Source organism: Trichomycterus rosablanca, chromosome 4 (genome assembly GCF_030014385.1).
Source record: "Trichomycterus rosablanca isolate fTriRos1 chromosome 4, fTriRos1.hap1, whole genome shotgun sequence".
Classification (NCBI taxonomy): Eukaryota; Metazoa; Chordata; class Actinopteri; order Siluriformes; family Trichomycteridae; genus Trichomycterus; species Trichomycterus rosablanca.
This window is the reverse complement of record NC_085991.1, coordinates 32,206,018-32,230,720: the sequence shown is the minus strand read 5'-3', so window position 1 is coordinate 32,230,720 and position 24,703 is coordinate 32,206,018.

Below are 24,703 nucleotides of genomic sequence, written 5' to 3'. Positions count from 1 at the left end.
GTTTTGCAGATTGTGATGCACAGAATCGCTAAAAATTTTAAAACAGATGTTATATCACTGCTCATTAAAAGCAAATTTTGCACTGTTTTTCTGGTGTTATAAAATATAGGGCTTGTTAGTAAATAGGAGGCTAGGCCTTAAATCCACACCATGATATATAAGTAATTCAGAGGTTTAAAGAGGAACTGGGTACATGTGTGAGCATGTGATACTCTGAGATGTATTAACACCCTGTGTGTGTGTGTTTACGCACTGTGCATGTATTTTGTAGCCAGGTTTTGAGTCCACTTCGACCCTGATCAGGATGAAGTGGCTAATGGAGATAAATAAATAAAGTAATCTTAAGTAGTGTCATATAGCTTACACTATATGGAGAAAAGTATTGGGACACCCCTTCTAATAATTGAATTAATGTGTCTTAGCCATGCCAACTGCTGACAGGTGTATTGAATCAATTATATGAAGAAAATGATATGCTCCCCACTTTGCAGCAACAGTTTAGAGAAGGCCATTTCCTGTTCCAGCATTACTGTGCCCCTATGCACAAAGTAAAGTCTATAAAGACATAAAAAGCTTGATTTTCTTTATGTCTTTCCTTTACCACATCTCCATGCCCCCCTACCCACAGTTTAAAGGGATGCTCAATAATCCCTCACCTATATAAACATTGTTGCTGACCAAGTACACCCCTTCAAGGCAACAGTATTTGCTAATGTTGTTGGCCTCATTTGCAGAAATGCAGAAAGGGTTGAAGAAACATGACAGATTTTGAGAGTTCAAGGTTTTGACTTGGCCTCCAGTTTCACCACATATCAAATTGCGGGATGTGCTGAACAAACAAGACCATGGATCCATGTAGGTACCACCTTGCAACATGCAGGACTGCTGCTAACATCTTGGTGCCACATACCACAGCGAGCAGCAGCAAACCTCTTCCCATGGTCAAGCGTGGAGGTGAGTCAGTGATGATGCGAGATGTTTTTATGTTGCAGGAACTGGTGATCTTCACTGTGTGACTGGCATAACAGATTTACAGAAATACCAAGGCATTTTGAGGAGGAATTTTGTGCCTTTTTTGATAAAAATGTAATCTTGATGATAGCAGAACTTGTCAACCAAATCAGTTGTCTTCTCAGATTTAAATCCTGTAGACAATATTTGGTGGGATTGCAGAAGAACAGTTGCAGCACAAAACCCATCAAGCCTCAATGAGGTGGAAGCTTTTGCATGAGAAAAAATGGGTGAAGGCTCCACAAGAGAGGTGTCAGAAGCTTGTAATCACTTTCCAAAATCAGAAATCAAGGCAGAAAAGATTCCCACTGGGTTCTGAGGCTTAAGTTTAAAAAAGAGAGCACATAGACATTAATAGCTTGGGTGGTGCAGTGGGCTATTATGCTAACCCACCACCACTCACTTGGATGGTCAAAGTGTGTGTTCAGCTGATTAATCATGGTGTGTTCATTCCTTGTGCTTAGTAAATCCAGACCCATCATAACCCTGACCAGGATATACTGCATATGTATGTATAAACACATTGCCAGTGAATCTGTGCACAAGCACATGTCAAAATCAAAAACAAAGGCAGGCACTCTAACAAAACACACACACACACACACACACACACACACACACACACACAAACACACACACACACACAAACCAGCACCACTGAGTCATTGTTATCAAAACTATTCACATACACTGATCAGCCATAACATTAAAACCACCTCTTGTTTCTACACTCACTGTCCATTTTATCAGCTCCACTTACCATATAGAAGCACTTTGTAGTTTTACAATTACTGACTGTAGTCCATCTATTTCTCTACATACCTTTTTAAACCTGCTTTCACTCTGTTCTTCAATGGTCAGGACCCCCACAGAGCAGATATTATTTAGGTGGTGGATGATTCTTAGCACTGCAGTGACAATGACATGGTGGTAATGTGTTAGTGTGTGTTGTGCTGGTATGAGTGGATAAGACACAGCAATGCTGCTGGAGTTTATAAATACCGTGTCCACTCACTGTCCACTCTTTTAGACACTCCTACCTAGTTGGTCCACCTTGTAGATGTAAAGTCAGAGATAATCGCTCATCTATTGCTGCTGTTTGAGTTGGTCATCTTCTAGACCTTCATCAATGGTCACAGAACGCTGCACACAGGGCGCTGTTGGCTGGATATTTTTGGTTGGTGGATTATTCTCAGTCCAGCAGTGACAGTGAGGTGTTTAAAAACTCCATTAGCATTGCTGTGTCTTATCCACTCATACCAGCACAACACACACTAACACACCACCACCATGTCAGTATCACTGAGAATGATCCACCACCCAAATAATACCTATATCCATTGAAGAACAGCATGAAAGGGGGCTAACAAAGCATGCAGAGAAATAGATGGACTACAGTCAGTAATTGTAGAACTACAAAGTGCCTCCATATGGTCAGTGGAGCTGATAAAATGGACAGTGAGTGTAGAAACAAGGAGGTGGTTTTAATGTTATGGCTGATCAGTGTACTTCCTATGAAATTTGGCCAGTTGCCCATTGTAAACTATTTTTTTTTTTCACACCTAAAGGCATTTTCAGGCATGCTTTTGAATGACAGTGCTCTATGATGGGAGTATGTCTCAAGAGTCACACTCCAAGACAAACCCTGGTGTGCTCTCCAAGGTGCTGATCTCCTTTCAGTCAGCTAGTATCCACTTAAACACCAATCAAGCACCTTCATGTGTGTGCTAGAACACACAAAAATCACTGGGACCAAGTGAGCATTCTTTTTTAAACTTTATACTTATTTATATAATGCATATTAAAAGAATAATATGACAGTAAGAAATGCTTTTAAATATAAACACATTATAAAAAAAGTGAGTGTGTATTTAGGAATATTAGTGACACAGTTACATAGACTGAAGTTTAATCATTATCTCTGTTTGTAGTCTGGCATGTTCTCTTTGTGTTTGTGTGGGCCTCCTCTGAGTCCTGTTTACATTCTAATAGGTAGGTTGTCTTATTTGCACTTTAGTGTGAGTGTTTAATGCCCTGTGTTAAAACTATTATTGATGATATATGGACAGATGAATGACTACATTTGTACATTAGGGCAGTCTTAATTTGCCTGTAACAAGTCTGCAAGCACCAGCTGCACATTAGTAACCAAAACTAAATTTGGCTGAATCTGAGCACCATGTGTTTTTACTATGCACACAACTGTACGTCTGTGATCCGGGAGCAGCGTATTGTATAATATGGACACTTTGCTTTTAATGTTCCCTTGCGCCATTTAGCACAAGTGTGAATCATGACACCCGTTCCCTTCCTCACACTCCCTGAAAGATTATTCTTTTCCGTTTTTCCGATTTCCCGAACCTGTTTGCACAGCTGTATGAAACGTGGGTAGTCTGCTCACACTTCCACTGCTTACCAGAAAAAAGGCAGGAAAGAAAATGACAGTGAAGGAAGCAAAGTTTGGAAAGCTAACTGTAAAAAATCATGCTTGACAATTACTCCTTTGTTAGTGCTAATGCCTTGGTTTTGTTTCACAATAACAGACGTGATGGAGAGTGAGTTTGTCCTGATGTTTGGAGTGGAAGGTAGAAAAGTGCTAGAGTCAATGTGCAGTAAGCTTGCATGGACAGACTAAATCAATTAGTTTGCTGCACTGATTTATAAGTTGGATTTTTGTGTTAGTTTACTTCTAGACGATATACAAAGGATGTGTCTGGATTGGAGGAGGCTTGTCTGTTTATTTATATATGTTCGGGTGTGTGGGGGTGATCCACATCCACCTCTGTGTGTTTGTGTGTAACTGTGTAAGTGTGCAGAAAATTTTTTTCCATACCAACACAGAGAGCCTTTGTTATTTTTTACTGACTCATAACAATTATACAGCAGTAATTCATAATAATTATGACATTTGTGTTTGTCCTAAGATCCTTGCCCGGGCTCTCAGTAGTTTCCGTTTTCTCGGCCCAGTGTGTGTTTATGGCACTCACATTCCTTAACGTAATAAAAACTTGTCTGAGTATGGGTGGCCCTCTTTATTCAAACACTACATCCCTCCATGTTCTGCTGCCTGGCCTTGCACTGAATATACAGTATTATAATAACCACCGCTATTACTCTAACTTAATAAACCTCCTAACGTTCAGGCCAAGTCCAAGGTTACACTGATATAGTACCATGAATATACACTTAGTTCACAAAATACTAGGTACATCTAACCTGTTCCTCGTTATATTATTGTATCAGGAGACATATAATAAAAGTCAAAATTTCACACTTAAAAGCAACATACACGTCATGCTGTATTGTTTTTTTTTATTCATTTCCAAACCTATTTATTTTGTGTATAATGGAAAATTACCTTGTTTTCTATACATTCACAAATTGTAGTTCATTTCTAAACTAATTGTGGGTTTTCATAAATTATAGGTCAAAAATATTCACACAGCAACACTATAATTATTTATTTAGAAGAATATACAGTGGTACCTTGTAACTCAAAATCTTTAAAACTCAACACTCTTTGCCGAGAAATTAGTACCCATAAACTCGTTTTCTTTAAACTCAACATATGTGCAACTGCTGCTTTGTTCAGCACTTGGCTTGAGTGGTGCAGTAAAACATCATGCAAACATGAGACAAATCTGCATTTGTGTAGAATAACCATCAAATTTACTTTGAAAACATCAACATGTATCTGTGTCCAGCTATATTTTTCTCCAGTTTCACTTCTAAACTTGTGTTATAGTCGGGGTTCTGAGAAATTGTGAGAATCAGATTTCCGAGAGTCTAAAACGCTTATTGTTAAAAAAAAAAAAGAAGTAACTTAATGTATTAAAAGAACGACACAGAAACACTAAACCTCTCTTAATTATTACTGCTTATTAGTTCTCTCCACTAACTAGAGGCAGGTGTAGCCTAGCGGTTAGGTAGTAAAATAATAAAGAGGTCAAGTGCAGGTTTTATTGTGTTTTTGACTGATTTTTAACTTTTTTTTAATTGTGTTTCAGGGTTTTTATATTATACTTGTGTTATTTTAGTGTATACAACCCCAATATTTTACATTAACCTAAAATACAATATATGCAGTTCCACGGGACCATGGAATGCATTATTAGGCTTTCCATACATCCTTATGGGAAAAAATACCTTAAAAACTCAATGCATTTTAAACTCATTGCCACTCCCAGAACCAATTGACGTGAGTGTCAAAGTACTACTGTAGATAAATTTTAATGCCAATTAATTTAATACTTCCAATTTCTCTTTAATAATTTATTTTACTAGTCTGAATGGTAACTTCTTGGTGGCTAGTTTGACTGCACCTATTGGCATAAAAAACCTTAATTAAAGATCAAAGATCAAATCACATTAGAAATTACATTGGAGCCATTTCTTATCCTCTCCAAGATTGTCTGTACAAACAATTGCACAGTAGTTCACAGTTTAAACCCCAATTTTGGAAAAAGTTAGGACATTTTGTCAAATGCAATAAAAACAACAATCTGTGATTGAAACTCTTGAATGTTAACATACCTGACAAAAGTATAAATAAATGATTTCCAATGATTTTACTGTTCAAATTAATTATATTTTCTAACACTACCAGTTCCAATAGAACATTTATTATTGCAAGATTGCAAATAATGTATGTCTAATTTACCATAAATAATAATGTAAAAAGTGTAGGGTGAGGCTAAAAAAACAATGTTGAAAGTCGGCCCAAAGGTGGCATTGCATGAGAAAAATATAGCCATGTGATAAATAAAGCCACTCAGACTCAAGAGTACTTTGAAAAACTGTTGTCACTTGACACAGTCTATCGCTGCATCAAGCTTAGGCTCAAAAGACAGTAAAAACATATCAGATGAGTCCATATTTCAGCTTGTTTTTAAGAAAGAAAAATATGTTGAATTTTCAGTAAAAAAAGACCAAATGGGCCATTCAGACTGTTATCAGCAAAATGTTTAAAAGTCAACATCTGTCATGTTCGGGGTACATCAGGGCCTGTGCTATGAGGACTTGCTTGTATGAAGGTTCAGTTGACGTGGAGGTCTGTGCTTGACTAACGTGCCTGCAATCTAGATCGGTCTCTTATTGAAACTGTATTGCACACCATGACAAGGAGAATTACCATGGACTGGTGAGCAGCTTGCATCAACTAAGAATCTGCAAAATTTCTACTTGCAAAACTGCAACAATAAGCATCCTCTGTTCCCAAATAATGTGGGAAAGTGTTATTAATAGGAAAAGTGATGTAACACAGTGGTAAACTTGGCTCTTCCAACTTTTTTAAATGTGTTACAAATCTTAAATTATTATATTTTATTGTTTTACAAAATACAATTAAGTTGATCATTGAAAACATTGGAAAAGATGTAAACAAATCACAGATTTTTGTTTATATTGCATTTTACAAAATGTTCCAACTTTTCCGTAAATGCAGTTTGTGCATGAAACATTGGTCTCTTTGTAAAGGTTGGAAAGAAAAACCCAAACTGTCACCTTATGCTGGGAGTAAATGTGTCCAGATGGTTAGATGTAATCCAAGAACCAGCAAAAATGCCTGACAAATAGAAGCTGCTAGAACACAGATGTCACTGTCCACATTTAACTGGGTTTAAATTGCTTTGGGCTTAAAAGCTGTTATGTCAGGAAAAAGCGTCTGATCTAAAATTAGCACCTTAAAGCTCTACTAAAGTTAGTCATTGATCGCATAAAGAATTAATAAAAGAGTTTTTCGGCTACAATGACCACATGTATTGTATAAGGAGAAAAATGAGGTTTTTAAACCCAACAACTGGCAAACAGTTGGTGGTGGTAGTGTTATTTGCTACCAGTGGAATAAGTGCATAAATAAATGCATATGTAAAAAAAAATAAAAATAAATGTTAAGTCCAACATTGGTCATCAAATAGCTAAATAAAACTAACACTGAACTTTTGTAGTGTACTTTTCAAAGTTCTGACTGTATCCTACTACACATCTGTGGGTTGTCCTGAAATGTCTGCGCAAGAATGCCAACAAATGTGGTTGAACAACAAATTCTGCCAAGTAGTCAAAGATTCATATCTTGTAAATCAAACATAACTGATTGAGCTAAAAATTATAGGGTATCAATTACTGAATATAACACCATCCATTACCAGAAAAGTTGCAAAAGACATATTGCAAAATGCATATATATATATATACACAGTATATATATATATATATATATATATATATACAGTGTATCACAAAAGTGAGTACACCCCTCACATTTCTGCAAATATTTCATTTTATCTTTTCATGGGACAACACTATAGACATGAAACTTGGATATAACTTAGAGTAGTCAGTGTACAGCTTGTATAGCAGTGTAGATTTACTGTCTTCTGAAAATAACTCAACACACAGCCATTAATGTCTAAATAGCTGGCAACATAAGTGAGTACACCCCACAGTGAACATGTCCAAATTGTGCCCAAATGTGTCGTTGTCCCTCCCTGGTGTCATGTGTCAAGGTCCCAGGTGTAAATGGGGAGCAGGGCTGTTAAATTTGGTGTTTTGGGTACAATTCTCTCATACTGGCCACTGGATATTCAACATGGCACCTCATGGCAAAGAACTCTCTGAGGATGTGAGAAATAGAATTGTTGCTCTCCACAAAGATGGCCTGGGCTATAAGAAGATTGCTAACACCCTGAAACTGAGCTACAGCATGGTGGCCAAGGTCATACAGCGGTTTTCCAGGACAGGTTCCACTCGGAACAGGCTTCGCCAGGGTCGACCAAAGAAGTTGAGTTCACGTGTTCGGCGTCATATCCAGAGGTTGGCTTTAAAAAATAGACACATGAGTGCTGCCAGCATTGCTGCAGAGGTTGAAGACGTGGGAGGTCAGCCTGTCAGTGCTCAGACCATACGCCGCACACTGCATCAACTCGGTCTGCATGGTCGTCATCCCAGAAGGAAGCTGACGCACAAGAAAGCCAGCAAACAGTTTGCTGAAAACAAGCAGTCCAAGAACATGGATTACTGGAATGCCCTGTGGTCTGACGAGACCAAGATAAACTTGTTTGGCTCAGATGGTGTCCAGCATGTGTGGCGTCGCCCTGGTGAGAAGTACCAAGACAACTGTATCTTGCCTACAGTCAAGCATGGTGGTGGTAGCATCATGGTCTTGGGCTGCATGAGTGTTGCTGGCACTGGGGAGCTGCAGTTCATTGAGGGAAACATGAATTCCAACATGTACTGTGACATTCTGAAACAGAGCATGATCCCCTCCCTCGAAAACTGGGCCTCATGGCAGTTTTCCAACAGGATAACGACCCCAAACACAACCTCCAAGATGACAACTGCCTTGCTGAGGAAGCTGAAGGTAAAGGTGATGGACTAAACCCAATTGAGCACCTGTGGCGCATCCTCAAGTGGAAGGTGGAGGAGTTCAAGGTGTCTAACATCCACCAGCTCCGTGATGTCATCATGGAGGAGTGGAAGAGGATTCCAGTAGCAACCTGTGCAGCTCTGGTGAATTCCATGCCCAGGAGGGTTAAGGCAGTGCTGGATAATAATGGTGGTCACACAAAATATTGACACTTTGGGCACAATTTGGACATGTTCACTGTGGGGTGTACTCACTTATGTTGCCAGCTATTTAGACATTAATGGCTGTGTGTTGAGTTATTTTCAGAAGACAGTAAATCTACACTGCTATACAAGCTGTACACTGACTACTCTAAGTTATATCCAAGTTTCATGTCTATAGTGTTGTCCCATGAAAAGATATAATGAAATATTTGCAGAAATGTGAGGGGTGTACTCACTTTTGTGATACACTGTATATACAGTATATACTGTATATATACTGTATATATACTGTATATATATATATATATATATATATATATATATATATATATATATATACACACACACACACACATACACATATATACTGTATATACATATTTATATACTGTATAAATATATATATATATATATTTATATATATTGTATATACAGTATATATACAGTACAGTGGGGGAAATAAGTATTTGATCCCCTGCTGATTTTGTAAGTTTACCCCCTTACAAAGACTTGAACAGTCTATAATTTTTATGGAAGGTTTATTTTAACAGAGAGAGACAGAATATCAACAAAAAATCCAGAAAAAAAACATTAAATAAAAGTTATAAATTAATTTGTATTTAATTAAGGGAAATAAGTATTTGATCCCCTACCAACCAGCAAGAATTCTGACCCCCACAGACCGGTTATGTGCCCATGAGGCACACAAATTAGTCCTGTCCCTGTATAAAAGACTCAGAATCAGTTTCTTCCGTTCAAATCTCTCGACCACCATGGGCAAGACCAAAGAGCTATCAAAGGACGTCAGGGACAAGATTGTAGACCTGCACAAGGCTGGAATGGGCTACAAGACCATCAGCAAGAAGCTTGGTGAGAAAGAGACCACTGTTGGTGCGATCATTCGAAAATGGAAGAAATACAAGATCACAGTCAATCACCCTCACTCTGGAGCTCCATCTCACCTGGTGGGGTAAGAATGATTCTGAGAAAGGTGAGGTCAGTCCAGAATTACACGGGAGGAGCTTGTCAATGATCTCAAGGGAGCTGGGAGCACAGTCACCAAGAAAACCATTAGTAACACACTTCGCCGTAATGGATTGAGATCCTGCAGTGCCCGCAAAGTCCCTTTGCTCAAGAAGGCTCATGTACAGGCCCGTCTGAAGTTTGCCAATGAACACCTGAATGATTCAGAGAAAGCTTGGGAGAATGTGATATGGTCAGATGAGACCAAAATTGAGCTCTTTGGCATCAACTCCACTCGCCGTGTTTGGAGGCAAAAAAATGCCCGGTGGGGATGGTGTTCTTGGGGTCATATCCAGCATTTCTCTGCTCCCAGCTCCCTTGAGATAATTGACAAGCTCCTCCCGTGTAATTCTGGACTGACCTCACCTTTCTCAGAATCATTCTTACCCCACCAGGTGAGATCTTGCATGGAGCTCCAGAGTGAGGGTGATTGACTGTGATCTTGTATTTCTTCCATTTTCGAATTATCGTGCCAACAGTGGTCTCTTTCTCACCAAGCTTCTTGCTGATGGTCTTGTAGCCCATTCCAGCCTTGTGCAGGTCTACAATCTTGTCCCTGACGTCCTTTGATAGCTCTTTGGTCTTGCCCATGGTGGTCGAGAGATTTGAACGGAAGAAACTGATTCTGTGACAGGAGTCTTTTATACAGGGACAGGACTAATTTGTGTGCCTCATGGGCACATAACCGGTCTGTGGGGGTCAGAATTCTTGCTGGTTGGTAGGGGATCAAATACTTATTTCCCTTAATTAAATACAAATTAATTTATAACTTTTATTTAATGTTTTTTTTTCTGGATTTTTTGTTGATATTCTGTCACTCTCTGTTAAAATAAACCTTCCATAAAAATTATAGACTGTTCAAGTCTTTGTAAGGGGGTAAACTTACAAAATCAGCAGGGGATCAAATACTTATTTCCCCCACTGTACTGTATATATATGTATATATATATATATATATATATATATATATATATATATATATATATATATATATATATATATATATATATATAAATGTGTGTGTGGTTTGGTAATTCTTTTGACTTTATTTAACTGACAAAAGAATGTTTTCACTAATTAACTTGTATTTTTTCTATATAAACACATTTAGATTTGATACCTGCAACACACTTAAAAAAGCTGGGATAGATGCGTGTTTACCCCGTTCCATCACCTTTCCTATCAATGACACATGATTTGAGAACTGAAGATACAAATTCATTTAGCTCCAGTGCATCTTGACTGAGGGTCTGGTAGCAGTGCCCACAATGTTCACTACCTCAAGCAGTGTATATTGCCTAAAAATATTTAGGACAAAGCAAATACAATTCTAAATGATTTACAAAAAACGAGAGAGGGAAAAATGCTTTTTTATATTAAGATTGTAAAGCACAAATGTAAGTCAAATTTACAGCAAACCATTAAAGAAGATTGTCTGACATTACCGTAGTACTTTCCTAAGCTTTCCTTTTTTATGCTATTGATCAATGACTGATCAATGTACTTTGAGGAGGTGCTAACTACCCTTGTCCATTTACAAGTTTATACATGTCTCAGATTGGCTGGAATTACATTATTAAAATAGTTAAGAGTAGTGACTTTCACTCAGAGAGCACAGCCAACAGCAATCAGCTCCTGGTCGTGGGTGGCTTATGGCAATGTCGGGTATTTATGCACAATTTCTAGCAAATTGTGCTTAATGCTTTTCTGTTGCACCACAGCAACAAATTTCTACCTTATTTCTAGATTTTTGTCTCTAACAATCACAAAAAAAGACCTTATCCTGATAAAAACAGTTGAAAGTTTAATAGAATACCACATTTTGGTATTTCAAAAAATTATACCACAATGTTAACAAATGTCAAGATAGTAATAATTTTGTATATTACTAATTAAATTTCGTGTTTTGTTGCATTTTCATGCTTTACCACCACCTGTCAGGGTCACAGTGGCTCAATTTTTCCCTGAATCTCCACAACACACAATGAACACAATGAACCAACACACCCTGCACAGGTCGCCAATCCATCGCCAGTCATGATTGACAAAACCAATCATGTCTGTAGATGCCTGACCAGCTGACAGCACCACTTGGGATTCGAACCCTGGATCCCAGTGGCAGTGGGCTAGCATAATTTACAGCTGTGCAACCCAAGTCATAATAGTTAAAACATCCTTCACGCTTTAGGTGCACATTTAGGTGCACAATTGCTGTGTACTTGCTGAATTAACATCTTGGAAATAAAACTGTATTTATTAGGATTTTAACGTCATGTTTTACACAGTTTGGTTACATTCATGACAGGACAGGTAGTTACTGGTTATATAAGATTAATCAGTTCGAGTCTTTAATGTCAGACACAGTCATGGACAATTTAGTAGTACTAGTTCACCTCACTTGCATGTCTTTGGACTGTGGGAGGAAACCGGAGCTCCCAAAGAAAACCCACAAAGACACGGGGAGAGCATGCAAACTCCACACAGAAAGGACCTGGACCGGTCCACCTGGGAATCAAACCCAGGATCTTCTTGCTGTGAGGTGACAGTGCTACCCACCGAGCCATTGTGTCACCCTGGAAATAATAAAATGTGGTGCAAAAGTTATGGTAAGTATAATCATGTATGTTTTAGAAATTATGCACAAATGTACAAACTGTATAAGATACTTATACTTTAGTACCTTGCTTTTACTAAAAAAAAAGGCGTCAATTTGAATCAAGTACTACTTTAGTATTTATAACACAGCTCTTTTTCAAATGTGTTTTAATTTCCATTTAAGCACTTAACCACAACAGTAACACAACATTCACACAGATGAACTAAATTCTTGCCATAGACTATTTATTTATCACATTCTGCTGAAGTACAGTGACTATGAAGACTTGACCATTTAGGGAGGTTGGAAGTCTATGTTGGGAAATGTGAATCTGTTTCAACCGTACCTGAGCGGAGGTGAGTCACCATGTCAACCTTTGGCCTCCACACTCTCTCAAACACACGTACACACACACACACACAAAACATGTTTTGGCATGTTTACCCATTCCTTCCTAGTAAAATAATCACAGTGCATGAGTATGGTAGCCGAGGAGTAAACGAGTAGAGAAGCCAGTAAAGTGACTGTTTGGCCTTCTAACCACACACACACACTACACACACACACACACAAACCAGCCAAGTTTTAGGACCTGGTTCATGTTCAAGGTCACAATTGTCTTCCTTCCAGGAAGTTCCTTTCTACTTTTTCTGTGTTGTTTTTATGAGCTTATGTTTTCATCACATAGAACACAACCTCAACATTGCAAGGCAACTACATCACTCGACTGCAGCAGAGGTTTGGAATTAGACTCAGGGTTCAGACAGCCACTGCGCAGAACTGCCAGAATCTGTCACATTCTTCCACTGAATGGAACTTACGTAAATATTAATGGCATAATACGACTGGTGCCAGACCATATAAAAAATGTAATTCTTAGAAGGCTGAACATGTCTGAAACAAACACACAAACACACACACACACACACACACACACACACACACACACACACATATATACGTATATATATATTTTGTTTATGCATTTTCTCTCCTTTTTCTCCCTTTCTCCCAGCAGCCGTATGCATTTTGTCACCTACACTTTGACGAGTGCAATGCAGATCAGCACTGTGTACGGAGAGACACACCCTGACAGCACTCTTTTTCCGTCTCTGTGCAGGTGGCATCAATCAGCCAGCAGATGTCATAATTGCATTAGTTATGAGAGAGTCCCTATCCGGCTTTAATATCCCACCCCTATCTGAACAACAGGCCAATCGTTGTTTATGAGGCTGCTCAGCCCAGCCGGCAGGCAGAGCTGAGACTCTATACGATGTATTCGAGATCCCAGCTCTGGTGTTCCAGCTTGTGTTTTTAATGCTGCGCCACCTGAGCGGCAGTATTTGTTTAAATGAACCTGTATTAATGATGAACTCTGCACAAATGAGTCCATCCTGCATACATCAGTCAGTACTGCCTAAACAGTGTCTTGCTTTCATTCCTATTTCTTGTATTTACATTTTTGGCATTTAGCAGATGCTTTTGTCCAAAGCAACTTATATTATACAGTCTAATTCAATTCAAGGGCCTCGCTTAAGGGCCCAACAGTGGCAACCAGGCATTTGTGGGGTTTAAACCAGCAACCTTTTGCTTACTAGTCCAGTACCTTAACCACTAGGCTACAACTGCCCTGATATTCAATATTGAATGTGTGGATTTCCAGGTAATAGTAACTGATATTAAGTAATTAGTATGAGGCTGCATTTGAAGGATGGTGGATTACTGGCTAGATTATGTTGCAGGCAGTTTTTCAGTCTTCAGGACAGTATGTGTGCATTGGCTTTGTGAGTGACCTTGTTCTCAGGGGGCTTCTGATGAGTCTGAGATGAAGGGTAATGTGACTGAAACCCAATGCCTCAATGTGCTCAAAGTCCTTCGTAAGCCACTGCCTTTCATCCGACTGACCTCCGGCTGATTTACTTCTTCAAAAGGTCATCTTGGGGAAACGGTTAATGATGGGCTAATGACCAGACAAATGTATCGAGTAGACCTACTAGGGGAATAGAATGCTACTAGGCTTTTTTGCTTAATGGTGCGTCAGTACTAATCACTAACAAAGATATAAATTTCTGTAAATCAAAATTCTAAATATCATAAAATTGTATATACAGTATAGGGCACCATGGTAGTGTGGCAGGTAATATTGGTGCCATGTAACACCAAGGTAACCTGGGTTTAAACCCTTCCTCTGGTCACTGTCTGTTAGAAGTTATGTTTTCTTCAGTCTGCATGATGGATTACAGTCGAGTTCTATTATTTTATTTTTATATTTATTAATTATGTAATTTACTCTAATGTTTTCATCCTAGTCAGGGGTGTATTAGTTCTGGCTCCTCATGAAAACACTGGTTGAAAGGAAACCACAGCACATAGCGGAAACCAATGCGGAAATGAGCAAACATGAAAACTTACAGACGTTGACCCAAGGTGAGGATCACGTTGCTGTGTGGCACGCACCTTTAAATCCTGATAGTTATTTAAATGTACAGTAATTTTAGTTGACGTGTTTTATTGTAAACTTCAGGTGATGCCGTTTTTTTTTCCTTCAAGGGTTTTGTCTCTCCTTTTTTTTCTCTTAAACAGAAAACAGAAAAAATTGGCATTAAAACCAACTGGCATTAAACTACAGTAGACCCTTGACTTATGAACCGTTTACCATACGAACATTTTGGGTTACGAGCAATTGTTTTCAACTTAACGTACAAACAAATTTCAGATTACAAACCGAAATTCGCACGCAAACAAAACATGTGACGTCATGAACAAGTTGACTCAGACCATCTCTCTCTCTCACTGTATATACTGTACACAGTGAGCGAACATTCGAACAGCGGATGGTGTTTTTCCGGTGTTTTCTTTATACTTTGTAAAATTCAATATCAAAATGGCCCCAATTTCTTATGGTGTATGGTACAGGACACATGCTGTACTGAAATGTGATGTGTGTTTTTTTATGTACATACTGTACTACTGTGTATTGTTGTTCATTATTGTTTATCACAGGAATGTCTATTCAATAATTCAAGATTTAAGGGAACTTGTATTTATAACTAAAAAAAAAACATTTAAGACATTAGAAAAGTTAGGTACGGGGGAGGTTTGTGAGGTCTGGCACGGATTCATTCTATTTACATCATTATTTTTTTTTTAATGCATTTTCCCCCCATTTTCCTCCCGATTTAGCGCACTCAATTTTGTCTTCCGCTGCTGAGAGATACTAGATTGCATCCAAGGAGAACTCTTCTCGCTCCTGCATTCTGCACAGGCGTCTCTTCCGCCAATCAGGGTCCTTACACAGCGTATGAAGACCCACCCACCAACACATAGTCCGGACCCCACCCTGCAGATACAGTGGACAATTAGTATCTGCTGCAGGCACTGCCAATTATGCCCGCCAAATGGCGCCCAGCCGACCGGTGGCAACACCGAGTTTCAAACCGGGGAGTTCAGAAACTCGGTGCTGGTGTGCAAGTGGAATATCCTGCTGCACCACCTGGGCAGCCCACTATTTACATTATTTCTAATGGGAAAAATAGGTTTAGCTTGCGGATTTAATTGGTCCCGAAAGGTTGTTCTTAAGTCAAAATGTTCGTAAGTCAAGGGTCTACTGTACTTTTGTTCCATTTGTTTATTGATAATGGAATATTGTAGTCAGCAGATGAGGCTTTTTCATTTGATATGAAACACATTTGACACCTTGTAATTGTACATTGAAAGCATGTAGTCCTTGACAGAATTTAGGGTGACAAAAGTAAATTGGATGTCAGCAGTGAACCCTTTCTTTAAACGGCCACTGGCTGTCTTTACACTGCTTCCCATAAAACAAATGGCCCGATGTTATATTGGTTATGTATACACTGCATGAAAATTTGGTCAACATACATATGAACTAACAAACTGAGTGTACACTGACTAGCCGGGTTCCTGCCTTGCTTTGTTTGTACAGACTGTGTGTTTAGGCCTTCGCTTGCACTCAAGCCACAGACACATTCATGGCTTTTTTGTTCAGACATGTGCTTCCTCTGTGCTCCACTAAAACATGTGCCTAACCAAGTGAAGAACATTCCTCTTTTTTTTCAAGTGTTTGATTTTAAGTTTTGGTCACAAACACAGAAGCCCACATAATACAAAAACAGTGTATCCGTTATTTTTTACACCCTTAATGACATGTTAGTTCAGAGGACTGCTAATGTCCCTGAATCCTGACCACTTCCCTTGGCCAGTTATTCCAGGAAAGGAAAGCTGTTTGGAAATCTGTGGTGGAAAGTGAGCAATCAAAGTGCAAGCAGATTTGAAGAAGCACTGGAAAGAGATGGCACTTCGTAAGGCGCTCTGCCAACAGAAAATGATAAGAAAAGTGTATAAGATTACAGTAAAAAAGTGGAAAAAAGACACGTTGGTAAAATAGCATTGGTTATATTTTATTTTTGTCAGATTCGTCAGACGCTAATGATTGTTCCATATTATTTTGGGCTGTGACTCCAGGTCACAGGCATCCCCGATTACTAAAAAGGCAACTTTACACATGTCCTTCCTTTTCAGCTAAAAAAATCATAAACAAAGTTTGCCTGTCCTCTCTCGTGGTTTAGAAAATATTTAGTTCTTTGGCAATGCCACACAACCTCAGCATGAGCTATGACAAATTTTATGAGTTTGTTGCTTGGTGTTAACTCATTTCACACTGTAATATTAAATTCTGATGTTTGTAGTTTATGTATATGTTTCTTTTTTAATGATCTGTTGAATTCATTTCCCATGTTTGGGCCATAAAAAGAAACCTGGATAAAATATAATAAAACATAAAAAAAAAACTTTTATTGTGCTTATTACTTTCGCGAGCAACCAGCATTTAAAGTGTAAATAAAGTGCTATTGTTGACTTTCCTCATGCCATGAAATTGCATTTTTTATTGGAAAGGAAGGACCTACTGCCAAGTAAAAACATTTAACTGTAATATAACATGAAGTCCAGAAAACAAGAATAAATAAGTGATTTTAAATGAGCTTGAACTTGTTTATTACAGCACTGGACTTACCAGCACCAACTGCTGTGCTGCCAATGTGCCAAAAAACAGCAAGGCATATCACTTTGGTTACAAACCATAATCAGAAAATATAAAATTTAAATACTTTAATACATTCAACTATTTATTTTTAATAAGTATTTCACAATGTGTGCAGGTCAGAATTACCACATCCTTTTGGCCGTGTAGTATTATACTAGTAGCGTAGTCATACCATTCTTAAAATTGTAATGTATCTTTCTTATTTCTAGTCCGCTTCTGTGACTAAGTAATTAAGCTCAAATGTAGAAAAATCTTGAAACATATAAATAGGGCCCTACCAAATAAAAAAAGTGCTTAATTTCACAGAAAATTTCAAAAATCACAGATTTCACAGATTTTTAAAGAAAAGTGCCACATTTCACTGGTCACTAAATAAGACTAAATAAGTAAATGGAAGCTACAATACACAGCACAGCCTACCTTAATGGTTGAATATAAACTAGAACATTCAGCGATGGTCTCAAATACGAAAATTATCAACTGTGTTTTGACACGACCCACTGCATCCACAGAATTGTTTGGGAGTTTTTCAAACTCAGTTACCCGAGGAGTGTTTTTAGCTGCTTTAAATTTCAACATCTTAGACATTTTGACTAACCGATTGCTAACTAAATTGCGATATGATTGCTAATGCAACATACTTTTCTGTGGTGTAGTGTGCTGACAATGTTTGATGTGTGTGTTTATGTATTAAGTGCATTTTGTCCCTTTGGGGATTCCATAATCAATGAAAAAGTGTGCTTCTCTACACATGTGATCATCTCTCTGTAAACTGTACCTCCATGCTGCCAAAAAACAGAAAGAAATATCACTTTGATTCCAAACCATAATCAGAAAATATACAATTTAAATACAAGTATTTGACAATGTGTGCAGAATTAAATTATTAGTGTAGTGTAATTGAGTGCTGCGCCTCAAAAGAAAAAAAAACAGTAAAGTATTATGCTTCCAGTGGTTTGTCTATGTACAGTTTACGTATGTCTTTATAAACTCAGCTCGAAAGGTGTTTGGTTACACTAGGACTGCCTCATAGTGACAATTAACCAGTAAATGTAAGGCACTTGAATGCTACACAAATGAAAAACGTTAAATCACTAAACACAAACCTTACACAGTCCGTGACGTGATTTTCACGGCTGTAAATTAGGTAGGGCCTTTCTTATAAACCATGCCATAAATCATCTGCATGTTTACCTGGATCCATGATCCTTTAAAAATATCTTTCCCTAAAGATTTTCTTCACATCTACAGGATCTCTCAACACTCACAAATAAAAGATATGGATCAAAAACCCGGGAAACCTGAAGCAGCTGTGTGTAAGACGTCACCAAACAGAACTATGATCTATTGCTTTAGATCATGATGTTTAGCAAATGGGATTTGGAATATTTGATGGCCCGGTATGACAACATGACATCATTTTGACGGTTACATTCAGCAAGGGTATATCCAGGTGTTTTACGCTTGCAGCATAAATAAACACAGCAGGGAAGGCAAATAAAGCAATATGTCCTGGGTCAAAGAAAAATAATTAAATAAGTTTAGTCATTTTATACAATCATTTATTTATACACAAAACATACATGCAAAACTTTCATTTTTCAATGATGATGTAAGTAAAATTATGTCTGTTTTTACTACATAACTCAATTACACTTTGGCTTTAATTCAAGAGCATATAATTTGTATTGTACTGTATTGTATTGAAAATGAGATTGTTTTCTTAATAAGAGCAAGTCATTCAGGTTCTGATGAAGGAATGCACCCCCAAACCACTGCCATGTCTGTCCACTCTATTATGTCTAGGTAGATTCAAATATGTTGAATTTGTTAATTTAAAGACAATGGCTCTCAGTGTGGTTTAGTGGAGTCCTAGATTTGTGGGTATGTCAACACCTTTAACTGCTTTTTTCTGATCATTTCTGATATTGTTTTACGATGACTGCTTGACTTTGTAAAGTTCAAAATAAGTGGGATGAGTAAATTGTAAAAAAAATGGTTGAGTTTAATTGGCTAAACTGGCTTCACAATTATTTGTTGTTAACTGCTTGTGAAATTTAATTAGAATGCCTTTATTTGTCATATATATATACATACACCTGTGCAGTACAATTAAATTCTTTCTTCGCATATCCCAGCTTGTTTGGAAGCTGAGGTCAGAGCCCAGGGTCAGCCATTGTACGATGCCCCTGAAGCAGAGAGGGTTAAGGGCCTTGCTTAAGGGCCCAACAGTGGCTGCATGGCAGAGCTGCGATTCAAACTCTCAACCTTTCAGTTGATAGCTCAAAGCCCTACCCACTAGGCTACCACTGTTCCTTAGGTTTCAGAACTTCATAGTCTTCAACTTTTTTTCATATCTCAGGCATACAGACTTTGGGTGTACCAGCTATTATGATTAATAATGAGCTATTAAAACAATGTTTTCCCTCAAATAAAATAAAGAGGAGAGGAAATTAAGGCTTCGATTGCTGCTTTTAAAAGAAGGGGTTTTAAATTTTTGTCTGTAAATGTTGGACATCATTGAATATAAAATTCTAACTATAAAGTAAGAAAAATCTAGCTAAAATGTATGTGATTATTGACATGTTTTAGAGCAAATTTAAGCACTGCAGATGTCTTTAATCAGGTTATGCCAAGTTCACACTACATGACTTTCAGAGCTGTCAGATCACTGTACAGTTCACACTACACAACTGGATCTCCTGCAATCGGGAGTCTTTAAAGTCGTTGTGGATTTCACTACATGACTGGCGATAGGGGTCACACACTACACAATCTATCACCAGGAGGAATCTTAGATGAGTCTGTCTGGTCTCCCAAACTACGTTTTGTCATGAAACACACTCGAGAAGTGACGAGAAGTGAATATATATTCACATATATATGTGAATATATATCACATATTCTTCCATACAGAAAAAAAACACTTATACAACAAAAGTAGAGAAATAGAGGTACAAGCTTTGCACTGTGACTACTGTGCAGTATCTGGCATTTAAAAAGTATTTTTGGAAAAATGGTGTTTGTCTTTAGGCTTTCACTGGGGGACTTAAAAATTCAGCTGCTGAATGCTTGGGTTTGTGGTAAAAGTGTCGACCTGCTATTCATAGAAACCCACAATTTATCACCCACTGATCGCAAGGGGTAGGGGAGTATGTGTATTTGTGTGTTTAAGTAAAATACAGGGGCGGGTGATGGGACATAAACTCTGCTGGAAAGCTTTAACCAGATGGATCGTTTTATACTAAGGGAATGTAAAGTTTCTATCTGGATGATAAATCAGTGTTCAGTCAAGAATTGCATACATTTATATTCTTCACTAGGGCGGCACGGTGGCTAAGTGGGTAGCACTGTCGCCTCACAGCAAGAAGGTCCTGGGTTCGATCCCCAGGTGGGGCGGCCCGGGTCCTTTCTGTGTGGAGTTTGCATGTTCTCCCTGTGTCTGTGTGGGTTTCCTCCGGGTGCTCCGGTTTCCTCCCACAGTCCAAAAACATGCAAGTGAGGTGAATTGGTGATACAAAATTGTCCACGACTGTGTCTGATATAACCTCGTGAAGTGATGAATCTTGTGTAACAAGTAACTACCATTCCTGTCATGAATGTAGCCAACGTTAAACGTTAAAATCCCAATAAATAAATAAATAAATATTCTTTACTACAAATGTTTACCTGCTGTCAACTGTAAAGATACACACACACATTAATACTTCATAAATGGAGGCAAAGATAATTACAATACAACAGACACAGACATGGACACATAACTGTTATTAATAGGCTCATAATTGTACATTGCTTCAAAAGGTTTTTTATAACATACAACAACAAAAAACAAATTCAGTTTACATCTAGGGCGGCACAGTGGCTCGGTGGGTAGCACTGTCGCCTCACAGCAAGAAGGCCCTGGGTTTGATCCCAGGCGGGATGGTCCGGGTCCTTTCTGTGCAGTGTTTGCATGTTCACCTTGTGTCCGAGTGGGTTTACTCCGGGAGCTCTGATTTTCTCCCACAGTCCAAAAACATGCAGTCAGGTTAATTGGAGACACTCAATTGCCCTATAGGTGAATGGGTGTATGCATGTATGTGTGTGTGTGTGTGTGTGTGTGTGTGTGTGTATGTGTGTCTGCCTTACAATGGACTGGCGCCCCGTCCAGGGTGTTACTGTGTGCCTTGCGCCCATTGAAAAGCTGGGATAGGCTCCAGCCCCCCGCAACCATAATTGGATAAGCGGTTAAGAAAGAAAGTGAGTGAGTTTACATCCACGTATTTCAGTTAGAGCAACACTCAGTGTGTGTCCAGTGTTATACCAATTTTAATTAATGTATTTTTATTCCAAAATGATTGCAAAACTCAATTCTGGAAAATATTATAAAACTGTTTGGTTATGATTTAAAAGTAATGTCTGTGTTAAGCTGTTGCTCACATTTAATTTTACATCACCTCTATGTAGGTGGGAAGCTGTAGCCTAGTGGTTAAGGAACTGAATTAGAAGGTTGCCGGTTGAAGCCCCACCACTGCCAGGTTGCGACTGTTGGGCACTTGAGCAAATTGCTTAGACTGTATACAGTCACAACAAAGATTGTAAGATGATTTGGATAAATGCACCTGCTAAATGCTGAAAATGTAAATATGTACTACAGTGTACTACATACAATTGTTATGTCACAGCAATATTGAGATTTAAAATATTTTGGTAATTTTTTTAATGACAACAATTGTAAAGTAAATGATAATATAATAATATAATAATATATATATATATATAATAAGTATAATAATTTTATAATGCCAATCAACTTTGTGGCATGACGTTACCAGGTGAACCCCAGCAAGCTGTATTTTTTGCTTTGAATACTCATCCTCTTCTTCCTCGCATTGTGTCTATTCAGCGCCTGACCAAAAACCTGGTGTTTTGGTTTGGACCGAGGTGGGATAGTGTATTAAACTGCTGCACCACCCAAGATGAAGATGACTACTCAGTGCCCATACATTACAGTTGAGAGAGGTTGAGAGTTTAAATCCCAGCTCTGCTGTGCAGCCACTGTTGGGTCCTTGAGCAAGGCCCTAAACTCTCTTGGCTTCAGGGTGCTTTAAAATGGCTGAGCCAACAGTCTGACCCCACCTCCCAAACAAGCTGGGATATACGAAGAAAGAATTCCGTAGTACTGTACACCTGTATATGTATATATGACAAATAAAGGCATTCTATTATATTCAAATAGGGCTAATTTGATTACAAGGCATAAGGAACAGCGCTTATGCCATGAATGGAATAAATCGCATGCTAATATTTTGCTCATGCTAAACATATGCTAACAGAAAGCATTCCCAAATACTAAACTGTTAAAAAAAGAGCTAGCATGAATGAAGTACTAAAACATGGCTGACATTAGGCGCTTTAGTAAGTCAAGGAAAAAGTCTGTGTTTTAAAATCAGCAGCTTAAAGTGACTAAAGTTTATTGCTGCTCATCTGGAGAACGAAAAAGCAGATGCAGGGCCTTCTTTGTTCTGCATGTTTTTGGAAGGTGGGACGAAACTGCAGTACTTAGAGAAAAACTCATGTGGACAAAGAGAGAACATTCCAAATCCCTGAGCAGCAGTGACTGGAAGCAGGAACTGAACTCAGAACTTGAACATATTGCTGTTTGGCAGCTACTAGACTGTGGCTCTGTGCTGCCCCTACTGTGATCAGATAGAGACAGATATTTCAAGTCTGTTTGTCATGAAATGAGTTCAGAAAGATGCTGTCCAAGATTAATTCCTCTCCGCCTGACTTGTCTACTTTTTTATTACTGAAATAGAGTAGCTCCAATTGGCCTGACTGCATGTCTTTGGGCTTGTGGGAGAAAACCGGAGCACATCAAGGAAACTCACGCAAACAGATGCAAACTTCACACAGAAAGGGCTCTGGCCGTCTTGCCGGGGAATTGAACCCAGGCCATTCTTGCTGTGAGGTTACAGCGCTACCCACTGCGCCACTGTGCCGCCCACAGAGACAATCTAAAAGATAAAAAAGCTATAAAAACAGTGTTGGCAGTCGTGAATAAAATAGATCAGCAAATTGTCTTCCATTATTGGATATTTAGAACACTGCACAGCCCTGTCAATCAAACACACACACACACACACACACACACACACACAGAGTTTCAGAGTTGAGTGAGAGGTCACTATGTATCTCTGTAATCAATGCTAACAATAAATTCTCAAGTAATCAATGCAAAACCACAGAACTCTCCATCTGTGCAAGTCACACAATACGCTTCTGCAGGGTGACTTTTCCCCAGAAAATAACATAAATAATAAACATGCCCAAGATGGGCTACACGTTATATAATTATGTATGGATTATTAGCCAATTAGAGCCCAAAGGCCTGAGTGGCACTCGCTTAAACACTTTCCAGATGCAGAGGGAATACAGCTGTAGTCAGCATGTCTGATCACTATGGCCCTTAATTGAAGCTAGAGATCCTAAAGTTCCAACTATTTTGAAGTATCAAACCAATCCCATTGTGGTTTGACTGGACTTTTGAGAAATTCTTAGAAAATAAATGTCAAAAATTCTGAAATATGTAAGATTTATGGCTAAAGAATACTTGGGAATAAGTCAAAGAAATGTGAAGACCGGCAGAGGAACAAAAGAATCAGAAATAAAAGGGTCAGAAAATCATTTGAAGACAAACAATAAATAATAATTTTAGAACTAATTTGTACAGTAATGCTAATCGAGACATACAAAGATACATGAATATTATTAGTATCAGTAGTTACCATTTAAAAGTTTTACATTTTTATCACAAAACATCAACAAAAAAGTCTTTACTGAGGCAATTTATTCTTGTACATTAGATTTTATTAATGTTTTTGGTATTTGAAATATTTTTTGCCTTGCCAAAAAAGACATAAGAAAATTGTGCTTGTGTTCTTATGATTCATTCTTTTTGTTTTAGGCATAATGTTACCTTTGAGAGATGCCAAATTAGTTGTATAACTCCATGTAAGTAATACTGATTTGGAAACCATGCTCTAAGATAACATGTTCTCCAAAACAGATGTATGATTTGCCAATTTATTTTTCTTTTACAAGCAAGAACTAAAAATTACAGTGAAGATAATACCATTTGTTATCCCCCGGAAACCCCTGGGACTGCTGGGAATGTTACCCTGCTGAGTGAACTCTGTGGTTAGAAATTCAGTCAGGAATAGAGTAAATTCTTGAAATAATTTGAGTATGCTATTCTTTTTCCCCCTCATATTTCATTGCTCTCAATTGACCATGTCAATGTTACAACTAATTAATTCTATCTGATCAACAGATTTAACTAACCTTCAAGGGCTGGCAGCATTTTAAAGTTTCCATTTTTCATTTGTGCACATTGGCTTAAATATAAATATACAAGTATACATTAAAGGACTATTTACAATATCAGCTTTATACAACTA